General features: G+C 36.3%; 1 protein-coding gene across 1 annotated transcript in view; it reads left to right on the top strand.

Moving 5' to 3' along the window:
• Positions 1-14668, top strand: part of KHDRBS3 (KH RNA binding domain containing, signal transduction associated 3) — a 244355-nt gene that overhangs the window by 202393 nt on the left and 27294 nt on the right. The window lies entirely within an intron of this gene.

The following is a 14668-nucleotide window of genomic DNA, read 5'->3' as shown; positions in this document are numbered from 1 at the left end:
TCTGCCCAACGATTTCAGGAGAAATTAAGCAGAAGAGATACGTTTGTTTCGTTGATCTGATCATGTTGGCTGTCAATCATGAGTTCTTGTGGAAGATCATGGCAAAATTCGGTTTCCCCAAGAAGTTCATCAGAATTGTACACTTAGTTCCATGACAACAGGTTTATGTGGGTTCTGGATAATGGACAAGGCTTTCAACTTTCCAAATCACTGATGGAGTGAATCAGAGCTGTTTGCATGCCCTCATGCTTTTTAGCATGATGTTTTCAGCAATGTTGCCAGACACCTTCAGCAAGGACAAATGTGTCAATTTCAGCTACCACAGTGACAGTAAATTATTTAACTTGAAAAGGCTACAAGCTAAGACTAAACATAGAAAGAAAGTTAGTGTACAACTTTTTGTTTGCAGATAATTGTATACACTCAATGCATGCTCTGATGCTCTGATGCTGAGATACAGTAGAATATGGATTGATACTCTGTCACTTGTGCTAGATTTGGCCTCACAATTAATGCCAAGCAAATAGAGGTTCTTTATCAGCCAGCACTACACTGTCCATACATGAAAACATCAGCTACAGAAAATGGGGAAGTTTTGAATGCTGTAGATACGTTCACTTACCTTGGCATATACTTTCTAGGTATGTACACATAGATGATGAAGTTGGTTCATTGTTTGGGAAGATCCAAAGAAAAGTATGGAAGAGAAGAACTATTAGGCTGCCTAGCAAACTGAAGGTCTTACTGAGGCATTGTGCTAATAACCTAATTGTTTGTATGCTTGTGAAAACTGGATATCTACCAGTGCCATGCCAGGATATTGAATTGCTTCCATTTGAATTCTCTTAGTAAGATCTTGAAAGATCACTTACTTAGCAAGATAATGTACCAAACACTGAGGTCCTTTCTTGAGCTGAACTGACCAAGCATTCATACTCTGCTATACAGACTGCAACTCTGATGGATTGGCCACATTGTTCAAATGCCAAATGCACATTTGCCTAAAAGACAATCTTATAAAAAACTCCCACAAGGAAAAGTACTCACATGCAGGCCAAAAGAAATGATACAAGGACACTCTCAAGATCTCTTTGAAGTACTTTGGTATCAATTGTAAGACAGAACACAGGCACACCTTAGGACTATCCAGAATGACATTCTTGCATCAAATAAGGTTCTTGTGTTCTACACAAAACAGATTTGCAAATTCAAAAGAAACATGAGATGTGCAAAGCTAGAGACATATTCCCAAATATTTATATGGCTATTTGTGCCATCATGTAGTAGTGGTCTGATCAGCCACAGTCAGACACAGAACATTGACCCTGACATACGGTTTTCATTTTGATCTTCTTCAAATATGAAGGAATACTACCAAGGTCAGAATTCATAATAAACAGTAAGTTAATTTATACATACATTATTTTAGTAAACTTATTTAAAATCTGGAAATGAACAATAGTCATTTTTATCATTTCATTCAGAAGTCAAATCAATATAAATCATTATTTCATTATTCAGGAAACTTTAGATTTATTGGCTTAATTGAGAGACATAGCTGCCAAAGACAATAGAAGATTAGGATATAAATTATATGTAAATAATAATAAATCACATGTATAACCGTAAGAAGAAAGATGATAGATGATTTTGAGCAGTATCATTCATAAAAGCAAGAGATATAATGTGAAATTTCAAAAAGCTTCGCAAGATATCCAAGTAAGATTAAATCATCCCAAAGGCAATGGACCAAAGTCTCCAAAGAGAAGAAAAATGAAAAAGATTGGCAAAAACCATTTGAACAATTTTTTTTATCAAAGTAAAACAACCATCCTAACATAACAATTCATGCTTACAGCCCTGAAGTATTTGTAAGCAAGGTATAAATGGCACTAAAGAGAACAAAAATGGAATGTAACGAGAATAGAGATAGATTTTTCTCGGAGGTGATACATTTCTGAGGGAATCGGGAAACTGACAAAAAGTATCTGAAGGACAGAGCATATACAGAAAAAAACATGTAGAAAAAATTCATGAACATTATTTATTGACAAAAAGTAACTAGAGATGAATCAAGGACACGTGATACCCAGTGGAATCGTGCGTTGGCTAGGGGAGGAGTGGTGGGAGGGGGGAGGAAAAGAAAATGATCTCTGTTTCCAAGGAATATTGTTTGAAAATGACCAAATAAAATAATGTTTAAATTGAGGGAAAAAGTAACTAGAGAATATAGATAACTACTGAGCTTATATGCCTCCAGTGTCCAGAATTATACAGCCATTATGAGTTAGAAGAACTTGAACCCAGGTGTGCCCAATTCCATAAAATTTCATCCATATATGAATTGATGTATACTCATCAAAAATATTACTTAAAGATTAGAGTTGTTAGAGATTTGAGCATATGAGGATAAGAGAATACTATCTCTCCCCTATAGTAACAAGACAGAATAAAATTAGATAGTGTTTCTAAGGAATTTGGTAATAATTCTGTCCTTCACTGGGCATGTTGGCATATGCCTGTAATCTCTGCTGCTAGAATGGCTGAAGTTGATGGAGTTACATGGTCTGTGCTACATCAAGGCTAAAGCACCTGATCAGGTATCTTTCCTAAGTGTGCCACCAGTATGGTGGTCTTCTGGGAATAGAGGGCTGCCAAGCTGCCTAGCTGCCTAAGGAGAAAAAAAAAATCCCAGGGCAGAAAAAAATGAGTATGTTAAACCTCCCATGCTGATTAGCAATTGAAGTGTGAACCACAATCAGCTACTCCATTTTCAATATAGGCAAATAGGAAGACCTAGTGTCAAAAAACTCTCCTACAAAAACAATAATTCTGTAGTTTGCTTGATGCATTGACTGTAAACACCAAGCTTCAGAGGCTAGAACTGATATAGTAATATTTTAATATTGAAATAACTCTCTAATTAAGGAAGATTTTTATATATGTGCATGTGTTCTTATGCACATATATGCATATGTGTTTATATGTGCATGTGTACATAATTACATGTATATATAAGTGGTGTAAACTTTAAAATTTTCCATCCAATTAAACCTTACTTTAGGGGAAGATAAAGTTGTAATCTCCTGATTGAATAATGAAGGTACTTTGTTCTTACCTTATAGTAAAGCTAGAGCATTAAGCTAAATCTATTTTTAGATCTTAATACAAAAAGATGTTAAGTAACTATAAAGGTTAATTTAATCACAAAAAGGTCAAGTATCTTAATACAAAAAGATATTAAGTAACTATAGAGGTTAAATTAATCACAAAAAGGTCTACTAACTAACAAAAGGTGAACTTAACAAAAAAAGTGTTAAGTAACTCAAAAGATACAATCTAATCAAAGAAGATGAGAACTAAAATTATGGGCAGTCCTGGAGAAAGCCTTTAAGGTGATTGGAAGATGTGAAAGTTTAGAGGAGGAGACACAAGAGTGAAAGGTCTGTATATTTGGGACTTTTTGTCTCTCAAAGAACACTCTCTTTCCCTTATTGGTGGTGGAGAGTTAGCTGAGAGGAGTGTGCTGAGCCTTTCGGCATCTTAGTGTGGCTACAAGCTATTGTCTGGTTCGGTGGTGAGTTTCTGGCTAAGTTTTCCTCCTTTACTTTTCAACTTTATCCTCTTAGAAGCCTCTAATCTTCTTCAGAGACCTAGTGGCAGGGATTTTTAAATTCCCCATGGCACAGGCCAGGTGGGAGAAATCCTATATTCCCTCTCCTTAATTCCTTCCCTTTATATTAATTAAATTACCATAAAATGCCAGACTGACTTGGGTATTTTATTTGGGATTTCCTCTGGTGACCAATTAAATCTAGATTTTAAGTCACAACTCTAAATTCATCTTTACAGTTGTTCCTTTGTTTTGTTTTGGGCCTCAACTTCTAATTTCATTCTTAAATGAAATTCCTATTGAGAAAATTACTTTCTTAGGATTTTATAAATTATATGTCAGAAGTTGGACTTGAACACAAGTGTCCCTGACTCCTATGACCAGTGGCACAGTGTTATAATATATATATGTTTATATATATTATAGGAACAGTGAGATGTTACAGATAGGAAGGAAGCTGAAGTAAAATAAATTTGTTCTCTTATAAAATACTTTTCTATACAAAATGAAATAAAATATATAGTATTTTGTCTTTTAAGACATAATTTGTGGCAGTATTATATAATGAAAGGAAGCATGCAGTGAACCTTTCATGACTTCATGGAATGGAGTTCCTCTTCCCAGGTGTTTGTGACCTACCATTCCTGCTGAGTATGCCAAAACATAGTAATCTCAGTTCAAGGCTGCATGAACAGTTCCAAGATCTCCTGGGAATGGGTTACCTCCTCTGTTCACATTCTGGGGAGGCAAAATTGTGGAGGATAGATTGTGTCTCTCAAGAAGAGCTTTAAATCTGGTGTGCTGCTTACAATAAATGTTCATTATCCCTCTTTGATATTGTTCCATTCTTTCTTTCTTGCGACTCCATAGCTGTTCTCCGACAGCTCTAAACTGCCCCCCAACAGTTCTAAACTGTCCCCTATTGCGACTCCATAGATGTCCCCAGCAGAAGCAGGATTTAGATTTACACGCCTACTTTCAAATTATAGTTTCCCTTTAACTTTGAAGTCACTTTACATCCTCAAGCTTTAGGTTTCTCATATGCAAAATGGATTAGCCAATATATTAACTACCTTACCAGGTAACTGAGAAAATCATTTTGGAAACTATAAAACACCTAAAAGCTATTTATCATTACAACTATTGCCAATGATAATGATGGGTGATTCCTCATAACAACCTTTATTGTTTATGTTAAACTAGAAAAAACACAGATCTATTAAATATTCATGTAAACCATCATGGATATGAGTTCAGTCCTCTTTTCCTGGGAGTGCCACCAAGCTAGATGACAGCTCTGAAGGACAAAAAAATTTGGGGAACATAATGCCCTTTTAGGGGAACTGAGGACTGAGGATGAGAGAGCATAATTGATTGACTTTACAATAGTAACAAAGAAAATGAGAAGTCCTAGACAGGAATAACAGTGACAGGTTGATGCTTTACAATGGACACAAAAGAGAAAAAATACCAGCCAAGGGCTGGGCTACCTAAGTAAAGGACTTTGGCCTAAGGGGAGAAACCACTAGGACAAAAAGAGACACAACACCTTAAGGTATTGGCCATCTCTACTTAAACTACATTAAAGTCTATTGTTAATCTGAGATTCCTGAAGTTGAACACTTAGAGAGGCCCTTGGGCCTCCTCAGTAAGAAATTCTCATGTGACTAGGTCAAACTTGAAATTTTCACCTTCAAGTTGACTAGACTGGAGGGTCATCAGATCTCACTAGACTAAATGTTTGGAGATTTCTAGATTCCATGTTGAGAGTTACGTAGCCCAGTTTTAACATGGTCAGATCCCTGACTTTTGAAAAAAGCTGGATTCTTAAAAATGCCACACATAGCTATTTGAAAAAATATGTCTATTACCAACATGATTTATTATTATAATACTGAAGCACTATCATATTTCAGAAAGAGCACTTAAAGGTCAGAACTTTTTTTTTTCCTCTCTTAACTTATGTAATCTTATTTCATATCTAGGACCACAGTTTCCTTTTCTGTATGATTTCTCAATTTTCTTCCTGTGAGTTCCTAAGTTTATTAGTAATATAGTATACTAGAAATGGCCCTGAATTTGGAATTAAAAAACCTGGGACTAAACCCAGTTTCCCTTGCTATCTATGTGACCTTTGACAAGTTTGTTTCAGTGTACCTTAGTTTACTCACCTGTAAAATGAATGTATTAGACTAAATTAGTAATGGCAAACCTTTTAGAGATGGAGTGCCAGGCTCCACCCCCACCTCTCTTGCCATGCCCATGTTCCCCCTCACCCCACTACATTCTGTGCCTTTTCCTCCAACCCTCTTACCCCTCCCAGGGGAAGGAGGAATCACTCCCATTGGGCTTCTGGGCATGGGAGTAGGTGATGTAGTCAGCCTTGGGAAGAGGGAGATAAGCCAGAGGCAAAAGCAGTAAGCATTCTGCTCCCCTCTAGTTATATGCCCCCTGTGAGCTATGAATCCCCTCAGTCCTAGCACCTCTCCAACCCCACTATGAGAATCAGATTTACCACAGACTCTGCTGTCTGTGGGTATGCTCATCCTGCATTATGACCCATCTACCTTACTCCACCCCGGGAAGGGAGGAAGCACTCCCATAGGACTACTGGGCAAGGGGGCAGGTGATATCAGGTTTGGGGAGAGGGGTAAGGGAACAAACCAGCTGCACCTCTCTCTGGCTTTCTAGTTAGGAACTCTGTGCTGCAGACACTTGTTCTTTGGACATTGGATCTTTGGCATACATGCCCACAGAGGGGTCTTTGCATGCCATAGGTTCATCATCATGGGAATAGATGATCACTAATTTTCTTTTCCACTCTCTATAACTTACTATTCTTCCAGATCATAGTCACAACCTCAGCTTTCTCACATGTTCTGATTCTTGAGAAGATTCAAATCTTTTCAAAAATTCTTTTTAGAAAATCCATATTTGACATCACAAAAGCTATAAATTTGTTTGAAGTAAAGCCAGTCATTTTAATACTTCTAAACTGTAAGATTGGGAAAATATTGTTTAGAAATTCACATAACTAGTGACATTAGAGATGTTTTTTTATGAGAAAAGTTATGTGTTAGTAACTACTTTTTGAAATAATAGAAGTTTCACACTGACCCAGACAAGGTCAATGTTGCCAAAAGCTACAATAGGTCTTTATTATAGATTCATTTAATATCCCTTAAAGGTGTTTAATTTCAGGGGGAGGAAGAGAAGGAATGAAATAGGAGAGTGGGAAGAGAAGACGGTGTCAAGGGTGCAATCAGAATTACATTCAACAAAGAGATAAGATACAACTAGATTTCTAGAGGGACAGAATATATCAAGGAATTCTTATAGAAAAGTCTGAGCCTTAAGTGAGATCATCTTGATGCCTTAGCAAGAAGAGGAAGAAGAATATATAAAAGTCTCTCCCAGTCTCAACCTTCAGATTAGATTAATCTCTGCCCATTCCTACTAATTCAATCACTGTCCTCTGAATTTAACTCTGTTAAAGCTAAATTAAAATTCTTGTCCTTAATTTCCATAGAGTTTATTAATATTTACTTGAATAAGAGAAGACAGACAGATGAGAAGTTGAAGCCTATTATCAAACTAGCCACATGGGAGCCCCTCTCATGGCACCCTCTTTCAGCCGTCTTTTCACCACCACATCCAAAGGAATAGAGAGAACCCTCTTCCTGAAAATCCTTCTTTTATTCTGCCATTACTCAGCATCAATATCCCACTCCTTTTGGTATCAAATGCCTAGGCCACTATCCTGTGACCTGTGCTAGAGTGCATTCACATAACATAAAGCTAGCATGGGACACAGGTAGGGCCCCAATACATGATTCTGGGGGGAAGTGGGGTACCTTCACACACTCTTAGAAGTACTACTGGCTTGACTTTTCCAAAAAGCAATTTCACAGTAGTGAGAGAGCTCAAATTTTGATAGAAAGGAAGAATCCATCTGATTACTTTGCCACTGCTCTTGTCACAGGCAAAGGAGGATCAATTAGCAAGGGTATTCAGAGTTTCCAGGAAGAAATATTGTATAAGGCATCAGGACAGTTACCAGGCAAGACAAAGAGGCATCTTGAGCAAAGACACTGTGTCATAAGACCAATACCTAACCTTCCCTACTGTAAGGAATAAAATTTAGGGTTCAACTAAATGTATGAGAATTCTAAAATAATAAGGTGGCCATTGATTTAAAAATATTATAGCTCAAGTCAAAATGGCTTTCAGTAGTTTATTTCCAAAGAGGTAGAAAGAGCAAAATCAGAGAAATGTAAAAAGACGGTAGAGGAAATGTCTAGTCTGTCACACTAGATGTTGTCCCGGTGTCTAGAGTGATCCCAGTAGGGCTTGATAACCCTCAGCCAGAGGACCTGGTAGTAAATTAATGAGGGGTTCCACCCTCGTGGCCTCCTCCAAGAGGGTGTGAGGCTTCTTTGGACCTAATCTTTCCAGAAGCCAGGAAAGGAGGGTCGGGTACTCACTCTCCCAAGATGCATTCCAAAGGAGAAGATCAAGGAGCAGTCTTAACAGAAGCAATTCAAGAGCTAGAGTCCCAGTCCAAGTCCCAAACTAAAACTTCAAGCTGAAGATTCAACCCAAAGACCCCTGGGACAGGAAGTTCAGAACTTTTTATAGTCCTTTTTCCATGTCACTTCCTGTCTCTTCCTCCACTTTACATGGACCAATTGCAGTCCATCAATTTGCTTAGCAGTGCACATGGGCAAGGCAGTCGCTTCTGGGGTTGTCACCCACTTTTTAGTAAGTGACTCAGAAACTCCCATACTTAGTGTTAAGTAGGGGTGTTTAAGTTTTTGGTTGATTAATTTTAAAATAGGCAAGGGGGATAGTTAATCCTATCTTCACACTACCACCCATCCTTACAAAAACTAGAGGCTTTTTGGCCTATTACCACTAAATGTAAAAACATCTATAACTAGGTGAAAATTGCACTTAAAGTCTTCATGAAGCTAGGGCTTTTTTGCTTCTTCTATTGTTTTGTGAAAACTACAATACACCTGAAGCCGTAATTACATGCTTTTGGAGCCCTCACTATAGTTTGGGGTTCATATGAGGGTTGTACTGATGGCAGATTTTCCCAGTGCAGTAACTCTCAGCATGATATTTGATGGTTAACTAATCTCTAAACTGCAACAATTAACTTGTTTTCCATAGTGAGAAATTTAATTAAGAAAGAGTACAGACTTGGAAAGAATGTTTGTGAAAATGTATTTTAAATGTGCATTGAAAGGCCTATGGATACCTTTTTATTTTAAATAAAAAGATGATAATTCCACAATTCCTTATCTAATTCAGGTATAAGGGTTGAATGCAATTTAAAATGCTTAACATGAGACTCAGAAGTATTTCATTTCCAGAATTTCTGAATCTCCTTCACAAAAGTGTATCTACCATTATAGAAATCCCAAGTTTTAGCCATGTACTTTTGTGAATCTTAAAACTGCTCAGACTGTACTTTAGAAGATTTGGTTAAGCTTCCCCATTTTTAACAATGGAGGTACTTGGTCAGGAATATATTGAGAACTTTTAAAATTACTCCACCCTATTCAGACAGTGCCTTAGGGGAAGATAAAGTTGCAAACTCCTGAATGAACAATGAAAAGTCCCTAACTCATACTTATAGTAAAGCTAGAATCTTAAGCTAGGTTTATTTTTAGATCTAATAAAAAAAAGGATGGTAAGTACCTATAAAGGTTAAATTAATCACTAAAAGGTCAAGCAACTTACAAAAGGCAAGATTAACAAAAGAGATGTGAAGTACTCAAAAGATATAATCTACCAAAAGAAGGTGAGAACTAAAGAGTGGTGAGAACTAAGAATGGGCAGTCCTGGGAAAAAGTGTCTACTGTGATTGGTAGATGTGAAAATTTAGGGGAGGCAACATAAGAGAAAATGTCTTTAAAAGGAGAATTCAGTTCAGTTTGGGTTAGTTCAGTTTGGAAGCTGAATTGGAGCTCTGAACTCGGTTCAGGAGTTCAGGAATTCAGTGGAGGATTGGAGCTTGCTTGAGATGATGTTGTGGTGAGTGATAAAGACTGACTCGCTCTCCCTTAGGCTCAGGCTTAGGCCATTTGACCTAAACCTTTTCTACTATTCTCTCTCTCTCTCTCTCTCTCTCTCTCTCTCTCTCTCTTTCTCTCTCTCTCTCTCTCTCTCTCTCTCTCTCTCTCTCTCTCTCTCTCTCTCTCTCTCTTTCTCTCTCTTTCTCTCCTTCTCTCTCTCTCTTTCTCTGTTTTTGAGGGGGGGAATTATTTGGGAATTTTCCCATGGCAACCACTTAATTTTACATTTTAAATCAAGACACTAAAAATTATCTTTACAGTTTGGCCTATACCTTTACAGTTTTGGCAATTCACAGTCTTGGCAAACCACATTTTCACAGTTACACTTTCTATGTTTTCAGTTTTACAATATAGTCTGACCCTACCAACAAAGATATTTTATTAGCCTTATTTTCATTCATATGTATATTATGTTGGGGTTTTTTACTAGTATTATAATGCCTCTTATATTTTGCATTAAATTAAAATGTTAGTTCACTTATCACATTTTAATATTTCCAAAGAACTTATGTGATAGCATGCCTTCTGGGAGAAAGGATTGGGTTTTTTGTTTGTTTGTTTATTATTATTATTTTTTTAAATTTTATTTGGGCCTGCGGTTTCATTGGTGTGGGGAACTCTTTAGAGGAACTTACTCTACCAATGTTTTCTTTGCAACTTAGATCAAGTCATTTGCTCAGACTCATAAATATGTGGCAAAGTTTGAAACAGAATCTAGGATTTTGAAGGGGAGTAATTATCTACTAAAGATACTATTCTTTATATACTACACAAGAAAGAGAAGGAATAATAAACTCTTCGGAGATCAAGGAGGTATTTATAGATTCCTGGGTGGCTCAGAGACCACATCTACCACAAAATGGTTACTATAACTAAAGTCCAATGAAGGGCTTGTTCCTGCAGCTAGCTACTTCTAAGAGCTAACATCTTATGTTCCATAATGATAAGACTTCTTCCATATAACAAATAGTCATCTTATAACAAGTATTGCCAATGGTCAGCATATACAAAGATAGTTTATAATTATACTGAGAATTATTCTTTCTGATAATCAATAAACTACATCTTAGGATAAATTTTACATAAAATATGGTGATCAAATTATTTAATTTATGTAAAATGTTCATAAATATTTGTGACATTTAAATGCTATTGTTGTTATTTCATAGATATTATTTTATATTTTTCATAGTTGAAATTATTTTTCATATTTTCTTATGATCCTTGTAGAGCAAGTTTAATTAAATAATGACTGAAAAACTTAAGTTCCTAGGAGGCACAATCCAAGAAAAGGGTCAATAAAAATGCATGTCTTCAAATGTAATGTCCATAAATTCCTAGTTTAAGCAACAAAAAGAATTAGATGGATCCTAATGCAAAGAGCCAAACTTGATTAAATTCATAGGTATTATTGCAATTTGGTTAGTTGAAACCTATGACTGTATCATGATTCTAAGTGGATATATCATATTCAAATGAAACTTGGTCAATAAAAGCTGTAAAAGAACAGGATGGCCTTCTCTCTCTCTCTCTCTCTCTCTCTCTCTCTCTCTCTCTCTCTCTCTCTCTCTCTCTCTCTCTCTCTCTCTCTCTCTTTATGTATCCCCAGCATATTTCCCACAGTGCCTGGTATTTAATGAATATTTATTGATTGACATTAAAATATATAACAAAGAACATATCCAAATTATTATGACTTATGGTATCAGCTGAAGCCTTTACAATTGTGCAGGAAGGGGGTTAAATTCTCTAAATCAAGCTAGTTATAAATACATATATATATGTATGCATGTATGTATATATATAATAGGGAAAAACATACAGAGTGAGGCAAATGTCCAATTCAGTTGTACACATATTTTTTCCATATCCTATATCATGCCTTTACATGCCAAATTTTTCCTTCCACATTTTTTGATGTTTCTTTGATCATAAATCTTTATTATGCCAACTTTTCTTTTGTTCTGAAAACCTAAATTCTTGTTCTTTATCTTCAAGGCTTCCAGTTCCTTGTCTCTTCATTTCTTTTGTAGGCCAATACCCCTACACTGTCAACCCCTTTATGAATTACTTCAACTTTATAATGTTCCTTGCCCTTGTGTCCCTCACTACTATGTCCTTTTGCTCATCTCAACCTGACAAACCCCAACCCTAAGTCACTCCTACCATAAACATGCTTCTAATTGAACCTAGAGAAAAAAAAAAATAATAGCCACTCTGACTGGGGCCACCACAAATTGACCTTACATAATGGTAACTGGGTCCTCATTGCAGCAAGACAGTCCTTTAATACATCCCAAATCATTTCTCTATCTCACTCAGCATGGTGGCTAACCCATGGCCTCTCAGATTTCTCAGGACATCCCTCTCCCATGCTCTCAGCTAAGGATCTTTGCCTCATACCTCACTGTAAAAAAAAGGTGCCAATCTCTTAATGCTCCCTTTTCTCCCTTCCTCATTTTATGCCACTTGGACCCCTTTCCTACTATTTCTTCCTTCACTCTTGCTTCACATAAAGAGGGACTCTTCTGGCCAAATCAAACCCTCTTATTTGCATCCTTGATTCTGTTTCTTCTCCAGTATATAGTCCCTTTGTAATATCTTACCATCTTCTGTAATCTTCAATCTTCCAAAAAGAAAATTTCACTTAAGCTGACCATCTTCACTAGTTTCGTCCTGTCTCTCCTCCTCCTCTTGGGTATATACTGTGAAAAAAAATATCCATAATAAGTGTTTATAATTCTTCCTCTCCTCTCAGATTCCTCTCAAATTGCCCTTTGCAATTTGGCTTCTGACTTCACAATTCATCTTAAACTCTCTCCAAAATTGTCAGTGATCTCTAATGATCCTGTATCCATCTTTATTCTTATTGACAATCTACAACTTCAATATTTTCCTTTTTCCTATATAATCTTGCCTCTCTCAGTTTACATGGCACTGCTATCTGCTAGTTCTCCTCATTGTCTGATGTCTTCTTCTCAGCTTCCTTTGCTGTATGGATCTTCATCAGTGTGGTGGACATAACCATGAATGTCCCCTATGGCTTTATCTTGAACTTTTCTTTCTGAACTATCTACCTTGGTAATCTTGTTAGCTCCCATTAGTTTCTCGTAAAGAAATTATAAAATAAAATTTTTGAAACATCTAAGATGAATTTTTTTCTTTCAGTTGCACTTTTACAAAATGTTAAATATGTGGAAGTCAAATATCTAATGACAAAAATAATATTAAATTATAATTAAACTAAATGTTAGCACATACTATCTGACATTACTATTTAAAAGATCAAAGTTTTGCCTGTGTGGCAGCTTACTCTGCCAAAGCAAATTGCAGTCTGTCTGTAACAGTTTTATAGAGTTGATTGAGGCACACAGCCACTACCATAGGGGAGAGTTAATTTACATTCCTTTCTATTGACAAAATCAACATTAGTACAAGTCCTCATAACCTTTCTTTGACTATTGTAGTAGCTTTCTCATAGGTCTTCTTGTCTCAGCCTTTTCCTCATTCCAGTCCATCCTCCATTCAGCTACCAAAAGGAATTTTCCAAAACCTTAAATCTCACTGTCACCCCATATATATACTCAACAAATTCTAGTGTTATTAAATATTAAATAAATAAACAATATTAAATATAAAATCCTTTCATCATCCAAAAGTCTTTGCAACATGGCTTTTTCCTACCTTTTCAGTCTCCTTAAATGTCATTCTCTTCTACACATTGTTTAGTCATACTATAATGCCTTTCTTACTGTTCCTCAAAATCCTCCCATCTCCTGACTCATACCTTGAATGCGCACTCCTCACTTTTTCTTTGAGCTTCTTTCAAGATTCATCATTATTCACACCTTCTGCAGGAGACCTTATCACAAGGTCTTGTCACTGAGATCATTTGCCACTTACTCTATATGTATTTTGTCTGAACATTATTATAACATATTGTCTCCCTCATTAGAATGTGAGTTCTTCAAATAGAGAGATGATTACTATTTGTATCTGCATTGTTAGACAAGTAGTTTCATTGCTTGTAGGATATGACATCTTGAATGGCAAATCAATCAACTCCTTGGCCAACTCAGGCATATCTCTCCTCAGGATTGTCTCTTTCTCAAGATCAGCTGGATCTTCTGACTCTTCAAATTTTTCAAGATCTCATACCCAAGAGGGATGAAGATGCAGGAAGTAGCCTAATTCCCAGACCCAGGTTTGATTAGGAATCCATGTACTAACAGACTGACATGGTAGGAGTGGGGCACCCCTACCTCTCTCATCTTTATACTTCATGGCCAGAAGGAAGAAGAAACCAGTTTCACTTGTTTGTTCCCTTGTTATACACATTAACCTATAGCCCTGGAGTCAACAGACTTTTATTGACCATAATGTAAGTGATAAGCAAATAGCTATAGCATACTTGTACCCTGACTAAGGTACAGAGCCCTCATTATATAGTCATACTTTTCCATAAGGAGACTGAACCCAATTAAAGGGTTCATAGCAGACAGAGCCTTCTGAACCTGTACTAGGACAAGGAACTTTGACTAGCCTCCCCCCCAAAATCCTATAAAAGGTAAGGGTTAAAATGGAAATATTCCTGAATTTGGAATTTGGAGACCCCCAGAACAAAATGATATTGTTCAAGTACCAGTCCTAATAATAACTTTGACTCTAGACAAGTTACTTTATCTCTTTTGATCCTGTTTCCTCAGTTATACAATGTAGATAATTACTTGTTTTACCCTTTTCAGTCTTGTACATAATGTACTTTGTAAACTTTAAAATTATATAAATCGGAGTTTGTTATTTTAAGATTTTTGTTCTCTTGCAAGCCATAAACTAAAATATAATAATAAAAGGCTTTAAAATAAACACAGAATTTAATCTTTATGAAGCTTCTTGGGTTGTTTATATCTTTATGCAATGATTTTTTTTTGTTTTATTTTGAGGATTCAATGTTCAATTCAATTCAAATTAG

The sequence above is a fragment of the Monodelphis domestica genome, chromosome 3 (genome assembly GCF_027887165.1).
Source record: "Monodelphis domestica isolate mMonDom1 chromosome 3, mMonDom1.pri, whole genome shotgun sequence".
Lineage (NCBI taxonomy): Eukaryota > Metazoa > Chordata > Mammalia > Didelphimorphia > Didelphidae > Monodelphis > Monodelphis domestica.
Note: the sequence above shows the minus strand (reverse complement) of the source record. Positions and strands in the feature narration are given on the sequence as shown.